Source organism: Ranitomeya variabilis, chromosome 5, assembly GCF_051348905.1.
Source record: "Ranitomeya variabilis isolate aRanVar5 chromosome 5, aRanVar5.hap1, whole genome shotgun sequence".
Lineage (NCBI taxonomy): Eukaryota > Metazoa > Chordata > Amphibia > Anura > Dendrobatidae > Ranitomeya > Ranitomeya variabilis.
The window spans coordinates 39,602,680-39,620,923 of record NC_135236.1 but is presented as its reverse complement, the minus strand read 5'-3'; the positions used below and the strand labels follow the sequence as shown (position 1 = coordinate 39,620,923).

The window sequence follows — 18,244 nt, the reverse complement described above, 5'->3', positions numbered from 1 at the left end:
GGGCACTTGAGGAGTGGCGACATTGGCTTGAAGGGGCCAAGCACCGTATTGTGGTCTTGACCGATCATAAGAATCTGATTTATCTCGAGTCTGCCAAACGGCTGAATCCTAGACTGGCCCGATGGTCCCTGTTTTTCTCCCGTTTTGATTTTGTGGTCTCGTATCTTCCGGGTTCTAAGAATGTTAAGGCTGATGCCCTCTCTAGGAGCTTTTTGCCTGATTCTCCTGGGGTCCTTGAGCCGGTCGGTATTTTGAAGGAAGGGGTGATTCTTTCTGCCATCTCCCCTGATTTACGACGGGTTCTTCAGGAATTTCAGGCTGACAAACCTGACCGCTGTCCAGTGGAGAAATTGTTTGTTCCTGACAGATGGACTAATAAAGTGATTTCGGAGGTTCATTGTTCTGTGTTAGCTGGTCATCCTGGGATTTTTGGTACCAGAGATTTGGTTGGTAGGTCCTTTTGGTGGCCTTCTTTATCACGGGATGTGCGTTCTTTTGTGCAGTCCTGTGGGACTTGTGCGCAGGCCAAGCCTTGCTGTTCCCATGCTAGTGGGTTGCTTTTGCCTTTGCCGGTCCCTGAGAGGCCTTGGACGCATATTTCTATGGATTTTATTTCTGATCTTCCGGTTTCCAAGAGGATGTCAGTTATCTGGGTGGTTTGTGACCGGTTTTCTAAGATGGTTCATTTGGTACCTTTGCCTAAGTTGCCTTCCTCTTCTGATTTGGTTCCGTTGTTTTTTCAGCATGTGGTTCGTTTGCATGGCACTCCGGAGAATATTGTGTCCGATAGAGGTTCCCAGTTTGTCTCTAGGTTTTGGCGGGCCTTTTGTGCTAGGCTGGGCATTGATTTGTCTTTTGCTTCCACATTTCATCCTCAGACAAATGGCCAAACCGAGCGAACTAATCAGACTTTGGAAACGTATTTGAGATGCTTTGTATCTGCTGATCAGGATGATTGGGTGGCTTTCTTGCCATTGGCCGAGTTTGCCCTTAATAATTGGGCTAGTTGAAAAGCATGTTTGCTCCAATACTTCACATGAAAAGTGCATGAGATAATATATGGACCCCATCTGGAAATTTGCTACTTTTAATCACAGCTTAGAAAAGACATAAAGTGGGCTGAATTAAGATCATCACATTCGGATTCATTGATTTCCAGTTTAAAATTAAAAATCTAGTAATAATCCCTCTTCTCTTACAAATTCAAAGATGACAATGGCATGAACAAACTGTTAGGTGTTCCTGCAGTGGATTCATTTTTTTAATGCTTTGAACTCAATTCCCAAAGGATATTTCTCGTCAAAGTATTGTTGTTAAGATATTATTCTATATAATTTAAAAAAAACACTTTGTTAAACCCTGTGCTGACAGGTTGCAACAAAGTTGAGTTATTCTATTATTCTACTTTTAGTAGGATTACGCAGTTTCCGTTTCAATCTTAACCCAAGCATCAATCAAGTAATGAAAAGATGAAAGAGTTAATTGACCACGACGTGATTTGAACACGCAACCTTCTGATCTGGAGTCAGACGCGCTACCGTTGTGCCATGAGGTCGATTGGAAAGCATGTGTGCTCCATTACTTCTCATGAAAAGTGCATGAGATAATATATGGAAGCCATCTGGAAATTTGCTACTTTTAATGACATTTTGGGAAAGATATAAACAAGGATGAATTAAGATCATGACATTCAGATTCAGGGTTTTCCAGTTGCAAATGTAAAATCTAGTAATAAACTCTCTTACAAATTCAAAGATGACAAAGGCATGAACAAAGTGTTAGCTGTTCCCGGCATGGATTATTTTTTTATGTTTTGATCTCAATTCTCAAATGATATTTCTCACCAAAGTATTGTTGATAAGATTTTAATCTACATAATTTAAATAAAACACCTTTTTTAAACCCTTTGCCTACAGGTGGCAACAAAGTCGAATTATTCTATTGTCAGTAGAATTACGCAGTTTCCGTTTTCAATCTTAACACAATCATCTATCAAGTTATGAATAGATGAAAGAGCTACTTGACCCTGATGTGATATCAACACGCAACCTTATCACCTTGTGTCAGAAGTGCTACCTTTGTGCACAAGATCAGTTAAAAAAGCATGTTTGCTCGAATACTTCACATTAAAAGTGCATGAGATAATATATGGACCCCATCTGGAAATTTGCTACTTTTAATCACAGCTTAGAAAAGACATAAAGTGGCCTGAATTAAGATCATCACATTCGGATTCATTGATTTCCAGTTTAAAATTAAAAATCTAGTAATAATCCCTCTTCTCTTACAAATTCAAAGATGACAATGGCGTAAACAAACTGTTAGGTGTTCCCGCAGTGGATTCATTTTTTTAATGCTTGGAACTCAATTCCCAAAGGATATTTCTCGTCAAAGTATTGTTGATAAGATATTAATCTATATAATTTAAATAAAACACTTTGTTAAACCCTGTGCTGCCAGGTTGAAACAAAGTAGAGTTATTCTACTGTTAGTAGGATTATGCAGTTTCCGTTTGAAACTTAACCCAAGCATCAATCAAGTTATGAAAAGATGAAAGAGTTTATTGACCCCAACGTGATTTGATCATGCAACCTTCTGATCTGGAGTCAGACGCGCTACCGTTGCACCACGAGGTCAGTTGAAAAGCACGTGTGCTCCAGTACTTCTCAAGAAAAGTGCATGAGATAATATATGGAAGCCATGTGGAAATTTGCTACTTTCAATCACAGTTTAGAAAAGACATAAAAGAGGGCTGAATTAAGATCATCACATTCGGATTAATTGATTTCCAGTTTAAAATTAAAAATCTAGTAATAATCCCTCTTCTCTTACAAATTCAAAAATGACAATGGCGTGAGCAAACTGTTAGGTGTTCCCGCAGTGGATTCATTTTTTTAATGCTTTGAACTCAATTCCCAAAGGATATTTCTCGTCAAAGAATTGTTGATAAGATATTAATCTATATAATTTAAATAAAACACTTTGTTAAACCCTGTGCTGCCAAGTTGCAACAAAGTTGAGTTATTCTACTGTTAGTAAGATTACGCAGTTTCCGTTTCAATCTTAACCCAAGCATCAATCAAGTTATGAAAAGATGAAAGAGTTAATTGACCCCGACGTGATTTGAACACGCAACCTTCTGATCTGGAGTCAGACGCGCTACCGTTGCGCCACGAGGTCGATTGAAACGCATGTGTGCTCCATTACTTCTTATGAATAGGGCATGAGATAATATATGGAAGCCATCTGGAAATTTGCTACTTTTAATGACATTTTGGGAAAGATATAAACAAGGATGAATTAAGATCATGACACTCAGATTCAGGGTTTTCCAGTTTAAAATGTAAAATCTAGTAATTAACTCTCTTTTCTTACAAATTCAAAGATGACAATGGCATGAACAAAGTGTTAGCTGTTCCCGGCATGGATTATTTTTTTTATGTTTTGAACTCAATTCTCAAATGATATTTCTCACCAAAGTATTGCTGATAAGATTTTAATCTACATAATTTAAATAAAACACCTTTTTTAAACACTTTGCCTACAGGTGGCAACAAAGTTGAATTATTCTATTGCCAGTAGAATTACGCAGTTTCCATTTTCAATCTTAACACAATCATCTATCAAGTTATGAATAGACGAAAGAGCTACTTGACCCTGATGTGATATCAACATGCAACCTTATGACCTTGAGTCAGAAGTGCTACCATTGTGCACAAGGTCAGTTGAAAAGCATGTTTGCTGCAATACTTCAATTGAAAAGTGCATGAGATAATATATGGACCCCATCTGGAAATTTGCTACTTTTAATCACAGCTTAGAAAAGACATAAAGAGGGCTGAATTAAGATCATCACATTCGGATTCATTGATTTCAAGTTTAAAATTAAAAATCTAGTAATAATCCCTCTTCTTTTACAAATTCAAAGATGACAATGGCGTAAACAAACTGTTAGGTGTTCCCGCAGTGGATTCATTTTTTTAATGCTTGGAACTCAATTCCCAAAGGATATTTCTTGTCAAAGTATTGTTGATAAGATATTAATCTATATAATTTAAATAAAACACTTTGTTAAACCCTGTGCTGCCAGGTTGCAACAAAGTTGAGTTATTCTACTGTTAGTAGGATTACGCAGTTTCCGTTTCAAACTTAACCCAAGCATCAATCAAGTTATGAAAAGATGAAAGTTTAGATCACAGTTTAGAAAAGACATAAAAGAGGGCTGAATTAAGATCATCACATTCGGATTCATTGATTTCCAGTTTAAAATTAAAAATCTAGTAATAATCCCTCTTCTCTTACAAATTCAAAAATGACAATGGCGTGAACAAACTGTTAGGTGTTGCCGGCATTGATTAATTTTTTTAATGCTTTGAATTCAATTCCCAAATAATATTTCTCGTCAAAGGATTGTTGATAAGATATTAATCTATATAATTTAAATAAAACTCATTTTTAAACCCAGCACTGACAGGTGGCAACAAAGTTGAGTTATTCTATTGTCAGTAGGATTACGCAGTTTCCGTTTCAATCTTAACCCAAGCATAAATCAAGTTATGAAAAGATGAAAGAGTTAATTGACCCCGACGTGATTTAAACACGCAACCTTCTGATCTGGAGTCAGACGCGCTACCGTTGCACCACGAGGTCGATTGAAAAGCATGTGTGCTCCATTACTTCTCATGAAAAGTGCATGAGATAATATATGGAAGCCATCTGGAAATTTGCTACTTTTAATGACATTTTGGGAAAGATATAAACAAGGATGAATTAAGATCATGACATTCAGATTCAGGGTTTTCCAGTTTAAAATGTAAAATCTAGTAATAAACTCTCTTTTCTTACAAATTCAAAGATGACAATGGCATGAACAAAGTGTTAGCTGTTCCCGGCATGGATTATTTTTTAATGTTTTGAACTCAATTCTCAAATGATATTTCTCACCAAAGTATTGTTGATAAGATTTTAATCTACATAATTTAAATAAAACACCTTTTTTAAACACTTTGCCTACAGGTGGCAACAAAGTCGAATTATTCTATTGTCAGTAGAATTACGCAGTTTCCGTTTTCAATCTTGACACAATCATCTATCAAGTTATGAATAGACGAAAGAGCTACTTGACCCTGATGTGATATCAACATGCAACCTTATGACCTAGAGTCAGAAGTGCTACCATTGTGCACAAGGTCAGTTGAAAAGCATGTTTGCTGCAATACTTCTTATGAAAAGTGCATGAGATAATATATGGACCCCATCTGGAAATTTGCTACTTTTAATCACAGCTTAGAAAAGACATAAAGAGGGCTGAATTAAGATCATCACATTCGGATTCATTGACTTCAAGTTTAAAATTAAAAATCTAGTAATAATCACTCTTCTTTTACAAATTCAAAGATGACAATGGCGTAAACAAACTGTTAGGTGTTCCCGCAGTGGATTCATTTTTTTAATGCTTGGAACTCAATTCCCAAAAGATATTTCTCGTCAAAGTATTGTTGATAAGATATTAATCTATATAATTTAAATAAAACACTTTGTTAAACCCTGTGCTGCCAGGTTGCAACAAAGTTGAGTTATTCTACTGTTAGTAGGATTACGCAGTTTCCGTTTCAAACTTAACCCAAGCATCAATCAAGTTATGAAAAGATGAAAGAGTTGATTGACCCCAACGTGATTTGAACATGCAACCTCCTGATCTGGAGTCAGACGCGCTACCGTTGCACCACGAGGTCAGTTGAAAAGCACATGTGCTCCATTACTTCTCATGAAAAGTGCATGAGATAATATATGGAAGCCATGTGGAAATTTGCTACTTTCAATCACAGTTTAGAAAAGACATAAAAGAGGGCTGAATTAAGATCATCACATTCGGATTCATTGATTTCCAGTTTAAAATTAAAAATCTAGTAATAATCCCTCTTCTCTTACAAATTCAAAAATGACAATGGCGTGAACAAACTGTTTGGTGATGCCGGCATTGATTAATTTTTTTAATGCTTTGAACTCAATTCCCAAATAATATTTCTCGTCAAAGTATTGTTGATAAGATATTAATCTATATAATTTAAATAAAACTTATTTTTAAACCCAGCACTGACAGGTGGCAACAAAGTTGAGTTATTCTATTGTCAGTAGGATTACGCAGTTTCTGTTTCAATCTTAACCCAAGCATAAATCAAGTTGTGAAAAGATGAAAGAGTTAATTGACCGTGACCTGATTTAAACACGCAACCTTCTGATTCGGAGTCAGACGCGCTACCGTTGCACCACGAGGTCGATTGAAAAGCTAGTGTGCTCCATTACTTCTCATGAAAAGTGCATGAGATAATATATGGAAGCCATCTGGAAATTTGCTACTTTCAATCACAGTTTAGAAAAGACATAAAGAGGGCTGAATTAAGATCATCACTTTCAGATTCATTGATTTCCAGTTTAAAATTAAAAATCTAGTAATAATCCCTCTTCTCTTACAAATTCAAAGATGACAATGGCGTGAACAAACTGTTAGGTGTTCCCGCAGTGGATTCATTTTTTTAATGCTTTGAACTCAATTCCCAAAGGATATTTCTCGTCAAAGTATTGTTGATAAGATATTAATCTATATAATTTAAATAAAATACTTTGTTAAACCCTGTGCTGCCAAGTTGCAACAAAGTTGAGTTATTCTACTGTTAGTAAGATTACGCAGTTTCCGTTTCAATCTTAACCCAAGCATCAATCAAGTTATGAAAAGATGAAAGAGTTAATTGACCCCGACGTGATTTGAACACGCAACCTTCTGATCTGGAGTCAGACGCGCTACCATTGCGCCACGAGGTCAGTTGAAAAGCATGTGTGCTCCAGTACTTCTCAAGAAAAGTGCATGAGATAATATATGGAAGCCATTTGGAAATTTTCTACTTTCAATCACAGTTTAGAAAAGACATAAAGAGGGCTGAATTAAGATCATCACATTTGGATTCATTGATTTCCAGTTTAAAATTAAAAATCTAGTAATAATCCCTCTTCTCTTACAAATTCAAAGATGACAATGGCGTAAACAAACTGTTAGGTGTTCCCGCAGTGGATTCATTTTTTTATGTTTTGAACTCAATTCCCAAAGGATATTTCTCATCAAAGTGTTGTTGATAAGATATTAATTAGTGATGAGCGAACGTGTTCACTCGAACCTGGTGTTCGATCGGACATTAGGGCGTTCGAAGGTGTTCGGTATTCGGCCGAACATCTCGCGGTACTCGAGTGAAATCTCGTTTTTGTTTTTCTCATTTTTGGCGGTTTTTCAAGGAGCCAATCATGTTAGGTGAGCCTTCTAAGCTACTAGCATGACGTAGGGACATGTACAAGACGAGAGCAGTGAGTGGCTGGCCAGATCAGGTGACCTGACCAGCCAATAGACTGCTTTCATTATGTTCGGCGCTTTCAGCCATTTGCAGTGTGAAAGAGCATAGGGACAGACGTGCTGGGGGGACTGGGAATTGATAGGGACTAGAGCAGGGACAAAGACCAGAATTAATCAGGCAGGCAGGGTGCAGAAATCAACAGCCCTTGTCAGGGCTAATCTACGTTTACTACTACTAGTCCTCTCTTGTATTTGCTGGCTAGCTGTGTGGCAGCTGGGACCAGGAGTGCAGCGGCCGCCATCTTAGCTGCGCACTCACTGTCTCAGTGCCAAGTCTCAATCTCAGTCTCCAAGTCAATCTTTATAGGCATTAGGCATTAGGCAGGGATCGTGTGTGCATTAGGCTGGGCTTTATAGTGCGGCGTCCGCCATTTTGGGCGAACGCCGCACTATTAGAATATCGGCTGCTGGATGTTCCTCAGACTCCATTTAGCCTCCAGCACACGCTGTCTGTAACCTCATTTGTGCTGCTGTCTGGGACTTGTAGTGCCTCAGACTCCAGCACACGCTGTAACCTCATTTGTGCTGCTGTCTGGGACTTGTAGTGCCTCAGACTCCAGCACACGCTGTAACCTCATTTGTGCTGCTGTCTGGGACTTGTAGTGCCTCAGACTCCGTAGAGTGGTACAGCACACGCTGTCACCTCATTTAATAATAATAATATTAATTAATAACAATAATTAATAAATTAAAAAAGGAAATATTTGCGGCCTAAAAATAAAACCGCATAAGATATAAAAATGCATTTTTGAGTGATACAGATATACCACACCTGGCCCAAAAATATTTGTTTAGCGTACACATAAGCGCAGTGTACAGAATATGCAATTCTGCCACATATATAGTATATATATATAGTATAGAATACCCTACATTCTAATCCAAGGTTTTGTGTGTCCAAAAAACCGCATTAGATAAAAATTGCATTTTTATAGCACGCCATATCTAATAGTTAAAGAAATAAAGGGTATTTGATGTGAAGAAATACCACAAATATAAACACAGTTTTATATCTGTTACTGGTACCCAAGTTTTGTGGTTCAAAAATACGCTCTGTATTTAGTGACTAGGCCTGTTGCCAGATTTGTGCACGCCATATCTAATAGTTAAAATAATAAAGGGTATTTGATGTGAAGAAATACCACAAATATAAACACAGTTTTATATCTGTTACTGGTACCCAAGTTTTGTGGTTCAAAAATACGCTCTGTATTTAGTGACTAGGCCTGTTGCCAGATTTGTGCACGCCATATCTAATAGTTAAAGAAATAAAGGGTATTTGATGTGAAGAAATACCACAAATATAAACACAGTTTTATATCTGTTACTGGTACCCAAGTTTTGTGGTTCAAAAATACGCTCTGTATTTAGTGACTAGGCCTGTTGCCAGATTTGTGCACGCCATATCTAATAGTTAAAGAAATAAAGGGTATTTGATGTGAAGAAATACCACAAATATAAACACAGTTTTATATCTGTTACTGGTACCCAAGTTTTGTGGTCCAAAAATAAGCTCTGTATTTAGTGACTAGGCCTGTGGCCAGTTTTGTGCACGCCATATCTAATAGTTACATAAAGAAGGGGTATTTGATCTGAAGAAATACCACAAATATAAAACACAGTTTTATATCTGTTACTGATACACATCAGTTTGCTGTAAACCAAGGTTTGGTTGCATAAAATACGCTCTTTACCGAATAGTCCTTTTTGCAACACGCAATATATCCTCTGTTTGGACAAATAGAGTGTATTTCACCTTCATAACTAGCTTTTCTAGCATAACCTTTACAATGGTGAACCCCAGGGGTAAGGGACGAGGACGAGGACGTGGTCGTGGGCGTCAAAGTGAGGTTGCAGGCAGAGGCCGTAGTCCTGGGCAGGGTGACACAGTACCTGCTTCTGATGGAGCACTGGAACGCCGCAGAGTACCCTTTTCTAGCTTCCTGTCCCAATTTACAGTGTCACGTGGCACACCCCTATTGGATCCCCAGCAGTGCGAACAGGTGATCAACTGGATAGCGGATAATGCATCCAGTAGTTTATCCACCGCCCAGTCTTCCACGCAGTCCACCAACGCTAGCCAAGGGAGTGGACCTCAGGATCTTTCAGCTCAACCTCCTCCTGCCCAGCCTGGCCCCTCCTTGGAAATTAGTGATTCAAATCCTGCATACTCCCAGGAACTGTTTTCCCAACCCTTCCTAGATTCACAAAGCACTGCTGAGCAGCAACCTGACCAGTGGGTCTGTCCCGATGCCCAAAATAGAGAGCTTTCCCAGTCTGTGGGTGATGAAAGTGGGGATTTACAAATAGTCTGTGGAGAGGTGTCTGAGGATGAGACACGGGTGTCAGACAGTGAAGTGCTTGTCAGTGCAGTAATTCCCAGGGGGGAGCAGGCTGATGAATGGGAGGAGGAGGAGCCGGTGGATGATGAGGTGACTGACCCCAGCTGGGTTGTTAGGCCTAGTCAAGAGAGTGCTTCGGAGGGGGAGGCAAGTGTAACATCAGAAAATGTTGCAAGAGGTAGACGTGCGACCAGAGGGAGAGGCAGGGCCAGAGTAATTTCATCAGACAGAGGTTCAACAAGTGAACCAGTTTGGTCGAGGCCTCGGTGTTCTAAAGTCTGGAGCTTCTTTAAAGAAAGTGAGGAGGACCGACGGACTGTGTTGTGCAACCTGTGCCACACCAAGCTCAGTAGGGGAGCCACCACTAGCAACCTAAGCACTACCAGCATGCGCAGGCATATGAGTGCTAAACACCCAACTCATTGGAATCAAGGCCGTTCACCTCCTTCTGGTCGCACCGCTGCTCCTTCCCCTGTGTCACATGCTGGCTCTGCCAGTAACTCCCCAGCCCAGGAGCCCGGCACCAGCGACTCCCGCCATGCAACCACCCCTGCACCTTCACCATCCCCCCCACAATCCACCAATGTGTCCCAGCGCAGTGTTCAGCTGTCTTTGCATGAAACATTTGAGCGCAAGCGCAAATATGCCTCCACCCACCCACATGCACAGGCCTTAAATGTCCACGTCTCCAAACTCCTGAGTTTGGAGATGCTGCCCTACAGGCTGGTGGAGACGGAGGCATTCCGCAACCTGATGGCGGTGGCTGCCCCTCGCTACTCCGTCCCAAGCCGCCACTATTTTTCTCGATGTGCCGTCCCAGCACTACACCAGCACGTGTCTCAGAACATCAACCGTGCCCTGACCAACGCGGTTACAGAAAAGGTCCACTTAACCACGGACACGTGGACCAGTGCTGGGGGGCAGGGACACTATATCTCCCTGACGGCACATTGGATTAATTTGGTTGAGGCTGGGACAGAGTCTGAACCGGGGTCAGCTCATGTGTTGCCCACACCCAGGATTGCGGGGCCTACCTCGGTGACTGTTTCCCAGGATTACTATACTTCTCCCCCCTCCTCCTCCTCCTCCTCCTCCTCCTCCACAAACACCACTTGTAAATTTCCATCCGTGGACACGCCACCTTCAGTCGGCAGCTGCAGTCGCAGCAGGACCGCAGTGGGCAAGCGCCAGCAGGCGGTGCTAAAACTGCTGAGCTTAGGTGACAAGAGGCACACTGCCCAGGAGCTGTTACAGGGCATGACGGCTCAGACGGATCTTTGGCTGGCGCCGCTGAACCTGAAAGCAGGCATGGTCGTGTGTGACAACGGGCGTAATCTGGTGGCGGCTCTGCAACTGGGCAGACTCACACACGTTCCATGCCTTGCCCACGTGTTCAATCTGGTGGTTCAGCGGTTCCTCAAGACCTACCCCAATCTGTCAGATTTGCTCACCAAGGTGAGACGCATCTGTGCCCATTTCCGCAAATCCACCACTGATGCTGCCACCCTGAGGGCAGTGCAACGGCGCTTACAACTGCCAGCTCACCGACTGTTGTGCGACGTGCCAACGAGATGGAATTCCACCCTACACATGTTAAACAGGGTTTACCAGCAGCGCAGAGCCATTGTAGACTGTCAGATGACCACTTCCACCAGAACCGGTAGTCAAGTTAGTCAGCTTCCTCAAATCTACAATGAGGAGTGGACGTGGATGTCTGATATATGTAAGGTGTTAAGCCACTTTGACGAGTCAACACTGATGGTCAGCGGGGATGACGCCATAATCAGCGTCACCATCCCGCTGCTTTGTCTGCTGAAAAAATCATTGCTCAGCATGAAGTCTGAGGCGCATCGATTGTCACAGGAGATGGGGGAAGAAGAGTTGACTGAGAGCCAGAACACCAGCCAGTCTGTTTCTCAGAGTGTAACTGAGGAGGGGGAGGAGGAAGATGAGGATGAAGAGGAGGAGACTGTGGGCGAGACTGAAGACGGTACCCATTCCCTCTTCTCAGTTCAGCGTGTTTGGGCTGAGGAGGAGGAGTTGGAGGAGGAGGAGGAGGAGGAAATGGAGAGTCGGCCTGTTGCGGAGGGGGAATTCTTACGTGTTGGGACTCTGGCGCACATGGCTGACTTCATGTTAGGCTGCCTTTCCCGTGACCCTCGCGTGAAAAAAATATTTTCCACCAGCGATTACTGGGTGTTCACCCTCTTGGACCCCCGGTACAAGCACAACTTTTCCACTCTAATTCCTATAGAGGAAAGGAGTATGAGACTGCATCAATACCAACTGGCCCTGGTGCACAAGCTGAAAATAGCCTTCCCATCTGACACCGCTAGCGGCAGAGGACGTGGTTCTGAGGGCCAACAAGCGAGGGAGAGGAGGGGAGCAGGCAGCTTGTCAAGCGCTGGCAGAGGATCAATCTCCAAGGCCTTTGCCAGTTTTATGTCACCCATGCAAGAGTATGCCACCAATCCACAGTCTAGACAGAGTAGAGGCGAGATTTACAGAAAGATGGTGAAGGACTACCTAGGTGACCATACCAACGTCCTGCATGATCACTCTGCTCCATACAACTACTGGGTTTCAAAGCTGGACACGTGGCCAGAACTGGCACTGTACGCCTTGGAGGTGCTGGCTTGCCCTGCCGCTAGCGTGTTGTCAGAGCGGGTCTTCAGTGCAGCTGGTGGCATCATCACCGATAAGCGTACACGCCTGTCAACTGACAGCGCTGACAGGCTGACGCTTATCAAGATGAATAAAGCATGGATTTCTACAGATTTCCACTCGCCACCGTGTTAAAGCAGCTCAAACTGAAGTCTGTCATGTCACCGTGCCACTCTCCGTGCTGACACTGCTGACGCCTCCACATGCTGGGTCTTCGCTACCTCCAAACTATGTAATTGTGCCACTCTGTGGCCTCAATGTGTAAGGAATGATGCTGCTGCCGCCTCCTCAAGGGTCCGTCACCGTGCCACTCTCCGTGCTGACGCCTCCACATGCTGGGTCTTCGCTACCTCCAAACTATGTAAATGTGCCACTCTGTGGCCTCAATGTGGAAGGAATGATGCTGCTGCCGCCTCCTCAAGGGTCCGTCACCGTGCCACTCTCCGTGCTGACGCCTCCACATGCTGGGTCTTCGCTACCTCCAAACTATGTAATTGTGCCACTCTGTGGCCTCAATGTGTAAGGATTAAGGAATGATGCTGCTGCCGCCTCCTCAAGGGTCCGTCACCGTGCCACTCTCCGTGCTGACGCCTCCACATGCTGGGTCTTCGCTACCTCCAAACTATGTAATTGTGCCACTCTGTGGCCTCAATGTGTAAGGAATGATGCTGCTGCCGCCTCCTCAAGGGTCCGTCACTGTGCCGCTCTCCGGCCTGATGCTGCCTCCGCATGCCGTGCCCATAGCTGCCATGCTGTGTCAGGCTCAATTTCGGTGTGTTTCACCTGCTACCTCATCAAAGTGGGTCACTCTGTCACCACAAAGCTGTTGGCCATAATTTGGCGTAATGGTGCATTTGGGCAGCCTCAGAGGCAACTATGCATGCTGCCCCTGCTGTTTCCTGTCCATTCCAGTGTTGTTTCCATCATTTTCTGAGCTTCCCAGGTTTTTAGGTGACCTTCCCTGTGCAGAGCTTTGGTCCCGCTGAAAAATGTTCGAGTCTCCCATTGACTACAATGGGGTTCGTTATTCGAAACGAACACTCGAACATCGGGAGATGTTCGACTCGAACAACGAGCACCCGAACATTTTAGTGTTCGCTCATCACTAATATTAATCTATATAATTTAAACAAAACACTTTGTTAAACCCTGTGCTGACAGGCTGCAACAAAGTTGAGTTATTCTACTGTTAGTAGGATTACGCAATTTTTGTTTCAATCTAAACCCAGGCATCAATCAAGTTATGAAAAGATGAAAGAGTTAATTGACCCCGACGTGATTTGAACACGCAACCTTCTGAACTGAAGTCAGACGCGCTGCCGTTGCGCCACGAGGTGAGTTGAAAAGCATGTGTGCTCCAGTACTTCTCAAGAAAAGTGCATGAGATAATATATGGAAGCCATCTGGAAATTTGCTACTTTTAATCACAGTTTAGAAAAGACATAAAGAGGGCTGAATTAAGATCATCACTTTCGGATTCATTGATTTCCAGTTTAAAATTAAAAATCTAGTAATAATCCCTCTTCTCTTACAAATTCAAAGATGACAATGGCGTGAACAAACTGTTAGGTGTTCCCACAGTGGATTCATTTTTTTAATGCTTTGAACTCAATTCCCAAAGGATATTTCTCGTCAAAGTATTGTTGATAAGATAATAATCTATATAATTTAAATAAAACACTTTGTTAAACCCTGTGCTGCCAAGTTGCAACAAAGTTGAGTTATTCTACTGTTAGTAAGATTACGCAGTTTCCGTTTCAATCTTAACCCAAGCATCAATCAAGTTATGAAAAGATGAAAGAGTTAATTGACCCCGACGTGATTTGAACACGCAACCTTCTGATCTGGAGTCAGACGCGCTACCGTTGCGCCACGAGGTCAGTTGAAAAGTATGTGTGCTCCAGTACTTCTCAAGAAAAGTGCATGAGATAATATATGGAAGCCATCTGGAAATTTGCTACTTTTAATGACATTTTGGGAAAGATATAAACAAGGATGAATTAAGATCATGACATTCAGATTCAGGGTTTTCCAGTTAAAATGTAAAATCTAGTAATAAACTCTCTTTTCTTACAAATTCAAAGATGACAATGGCATGAACAAAGTGTTAGCTGTTCCCGGCATGGATTATTTTTTTATGTTTTGAACTCAATTCTCAAATGATATTTCTCACCAAAGTATTGCTGATAAGATTTTAATCTACATAATTTAAATAAAACACCTTTTTTAAACACTTTTCCTACAGGTGGCAACAAAGTCGAATTATTCTATTGTCAGTAGAATTATGCAGTTTCCGTTTTCAATCTTAACACAATCATCTATCAAGTTATGAATAGACAAAAGAGCTACTTGACCCTGATGTGATATCAACATGCAACCTTATGACCTTGAGTCAGAAGTGCTACCATTGTGCACAAGGTCAGTTGAAAAGCATGTTTGCTGCAATACTTCAAATGAAAAGTGCATGAGATAATATATGGACCCCATCTGGAAATTTGCTACTTTTAATCACAGCTTAGAAAAGACATAAAGAGGGCTGAATTAAGATCATCACATTCGGAATCATTGATTTCAAGTTTAAAATTAAAAATCTAGTAATAATCCCTCTTCTTTTACAAATTCAAAGATGACAATGGCGTAAACAAACTGTTAGGTGTTCCCGCAGTGGATTCATTTTTGTAATGCTTGGAACTCAATTCCCAAAGGATATTTCTCGTCAAAGTATTGTTGATAAGATATTAATCTATATAATTTAAATAAAACACTTTGTTAAACCCTGTGCTGCCAGGTTGCAACAAAGTTGAGTTATTCTACTGTGAGGTTATGTGCACACGTCAGGATTTTGTCAGGCTTTTTCCTCAGGTTTTGTAGCCAAAACCAGGAGTGGGTGATAAATGCAGAAGTGGTGCATATGTTTCTATTATACTTTTCCTCTAATTGTTCCACTCCTGGTTTTGGCTACAAAACCTGAGGAAAAAGCCTGATGTGTGCACATAGTCTTAGTAGGATTACGCAGTTTCCGTTTCAATCTTAACCCAAGCATCAATCAAGTTATGAAAAGATGAAAGAGTTAATTGACCCCGATGTGATTTGAACACGCAACCTTCTGATCTGGAGTCAGACGCGCTACCGTTGCGCCACGAGGTCCGTTGAAAAGCATGTGTGCTCCAGTACTTCTCAAGAAAAGTGTATGAGATACTATATGGAAGCCATCTCGAAATTTGCTACTTTCAATCACAGTTTAGAAAAGACATAAAGAGGGCTGAATTAAGATCATCACTTTCGGATTCATTGATTTCCAGTTTAAAATTAAAAATCTAGTAATAATCCCTCTTCTCTTACAAATTCAAAGATGACAATGGCGTGAACAAACTGTTAGGTGTTCCCGCAGTGGATTCATTTTTTTAATGCTTGGAACTCAATTCCTAAAGGATATTTCTCGTCAAAGTATTGTTGATAAGATATTAATCTATATAATTTAAACAAAACACTTTGTTAAACCCTGTGCTGCCAGGTTGCAACAAAGTTGAGTTATTCTACTGTTAGTAGGATTACGCAGTTTCCGTTTCAAACTTAACCCAAGCATCAATCAAGTTATGAAAAGATGAAAGAGTGACCCCGACGTGATTTGAACACGCAACCTTCTGAACTGGAGTCTGACGCGCTACCGTTGCGCCACGAGGTCAGTTGAAAAGCATGTGTGCTCCAGTACTTCTCAAGAAAAGTGCATGAGATAATATATGGAAGCCATTTGGAAATTTTCTACTTTCAATCACAGTTTAGAAAAGACATAAAGAGGGCTGAATTAAGATCATCACATTTGGATTCATTGATTTCCAGTTTAAAATTAAAAATCTAGTAATAATCCCTCTTCTCTTACAAATTCAAAGATGACAATGGCTTGAACAAACTGTTAGGTGTTGCCGGCATTGATTCATTTTTTTAATGCTTTGAACTCAATTCCCAAATAATATTTCTCGTCAAAGTATTGTTGATAAGATATTAATCTATATAATTTAAATAAAACTTATTTTTAAACCCAGCACTGACAGGTGGCAACAAAGTTGAGTTATTCTATTGTCAGTAGGATTACGCAGTTTCTGTTTCAATCTTAACCCAAGCATAAATCAAGTTATGAAAAGATGAGAGTTAATTGACCCCGACCTGACTTAAACACGCAACCTTCTGATCTGGAGTCAGACGCGTTACCGTTGCGACACGAGGTCAGTTGAAAAGCATGTGTGCTCCAGTACTTCTCAAGAAAAGTGCATGAGATAATATATGGAAGCCATTTGGAAATTTTCTACTTTCAATCACAGTTTAGAAAAGACATAAAGAGGGCTGAATTAAGATCATCACATTTGGATTCATTGATTTCCAGTTTAAAATTAAAAATCTAGTAATAATCCCTCTTCTCTTACAAATTCAAAGATGACAATGGAGTAAGCAAACTGTTAGGTGTTCCCGCAGTGGATTCATTTTTTTAATGCTTTGAACTCAATTCCCAAAGGATATTTCTCGTCAAAGTATTGTTGATAAGATATTAATCTATATAATTTAAATAAAACACTTTGTTAAACCCTGTGCTGACAGGTTGCAACAAAGTTGAGTTATTCTACTGTTAGTAGGATTACGCAATTTTCGTTTCAATCTAAACCCAAGAATCAATCAAGTTATGAAAAGATGAAAGAGTTAATTGACCCCGACGTGATTTGAACACACAACCTTCTGATCTGGAGTCAGACGCGCTACCGTTGCGCCACGAAGTCAGTTGAAAAGCATGTGTGCTCCAGTACTTCTCAAGAAAAGTGCATGAGATAATATATGGAAGCCATCTGGAAATTTGCTACTTTTAATCACAGTTTAGAAAAGACATAAAGAGGGCTGAATTAAGATCATCACTTTCGGATTCATTGATTTCCAGTTTAAAATTAAAAATCTAGTAATAATCCCTCTTCTCTCACAAATTCAAAGATGACAATGGCGTGAACAAACTGTTAGGTGTTCCTACAGTGGATTCATTTTTTTAATGCTTTGAACTCAATTCCCAAAGGATATTTCTCGTCAAAGTATTGTTGATAAGATATTAATCTATATAATTAAAAAAAAACATTTTGTTAAACCCTGTGCTGCCAAGTTGCAACAAAGTTGTTATTCTACTGTTAGTAAGATTACGCAGTTTCTGTTTCAATCGTAACCCAAGCATCAATCAAGTTATGAAAAGATGAATAAGTTAATTGACCCCGACTTGATTTGAACACGCAACCTTCTGATCTGGAGTCAGACGCGCTACTGTTGCGCCACGAGGTCAGTTGAAAAGCATGTGTGCTCCAGTACTTAAGTGGCCAGTGGCCAGTGTCAGGCAGCTGCTACAAAGGCAAATAAAATAATGGGATGCATTAAAAGAGGCATAGATGCTCATGAGGAGAACATAATTTTACCTCTATACAAGTCACTAGTGCGACCACACTTAGAATACTGTGCACAGTTCTGGTCTCCGGTGTATAAGAAAGACATAGCTGAACTGGAGCGGGTGCAGAGAAGAGCAACCAAGGTTATTAGAGGACTGGGGGGTCTGCAATACCAAGATAGGTTATTACACTTGGGGCTATTTAGTTTGGAAAAACGAAGACTAAGGGGTGATCTTATGTTAATGTATAAATATATGAGGGGACAGTACAAAGACCTTTCTGCTGATCTTTTTAATCATAGACCGCTGACAGGGACAAGGGGGCATCCTCTACGTCTGGAGGAAAAAAGGTTTAAGCATAATAACAGACGCGGATTCTTTACTGTAAGAGCAGTGAGACTATGGAACTCTCTGCCGTATGATGTT

At 41.0% G+C, this 18,244-nt stretch overlaps 9 non-coding genes across 9 annotated transcripts; all 9 read right to left on the bottom strand.

Annotated features, from left to right (window-relative positions):
* Window positions 1-1,483: 1,483 nt before the first annotated feature.
* TRNAW-CCA (transfer RNA tryptophan (anticodon CCA)) lies at window positions 1,484-1,555 on the bottom strand. Its single transcript has one exon. It is a non-coding gene; the product is annotated as a tRNA-Trp (tRNA).
* A 1,553-nt stretch (window positions 1,556-3,108) lies between these two features.
* On the bottom strand, window positions 3,109-3,180 carry TRNAW-CCA (transfer RNA tryptophan (anticodon CCA)). The gene has a single exon. It is a non-coding gene; the product is annotated as a tRNA-Trp (tRNA).
* A 1,398-nt stretch (window positions 3,181-4,578) lies between these two features.
* TRNAW-CCA (transfer RNA tryptophan (anticodon CCA)) lies at window positions 4,579-4,650 on the bottom strand. The gene has a single exon. It is a non-coding gene; the product is annotated as a tRNA-Trp (tRNA).
* A 2,100-nt stretch (window positions 4,651-6,750) lies between these two features.
* Window positions 6,751-6,822, bottom strand: TRNAW-CCA (transfer RNA tryptophan (anticodon CCA)). Its single transcript has one exon. It is a non-coding gene; the product is annotated as a tRNA-Trp (tRNA).
* Window positions 6,823-14,216: 7,394 nt separating this feature from the next.
* Window positions 14,217-14,288, bottom strand: TRNAW-CCA (transfer RNA tryptophan (anticodon CCA)). The gene has a single exon. It is a non-coding gene; the product is annotated as a tRNA-Trp (tRNA).
* Window positions 14,289-15,483: 1,195 nt separating this feature from the next.
* On the bottom strand, window positions 15,484-15,555 carry TRNAW-CCA (transfer RNA tryptophan (anticodon CCA)). The gene has a single exon. It is a non-coding gene; the product is annotated as a tRNA-Trp (tRNA).
* A 466-nt stretch (window positions 15,556-16,021) lies between these two features.
* TRNAW-CCA (transfer RNA tryptophan (anticodon CCA)) lies at window positions 16,022-16,093 on the bottom strand. Its single transcript has one exon. It is a non-coding gene; the product is annotated as a tRNA-Trp (tRNA).
* A 1,012-nt stretch (window positions 16,094-17,105) lies between these two features.
* On the bottom strand, window positions 17,106-17,177 carry TRNAW-CCA (transfer RNA tryptophan (anticodon CCA)). The gene has a single exon. It is a non-coding gene; the product is annotated as a tRNA-Trp (tRNA).
* A 469-nt stretch (window positions 17,178-17,646) lies between these two features.
* TRNAW-CCA (transfer RNA tryptophan (anticodon CCA)) lies at window positions 17,647-17,718 on the bottom strand. The gene has a single exon. It is a non-coding gene; the product is annotated as a tRNA-Trp (tRNA).
* Window positions 17,719-18,244: the final 526 nt, after the last annotated feature.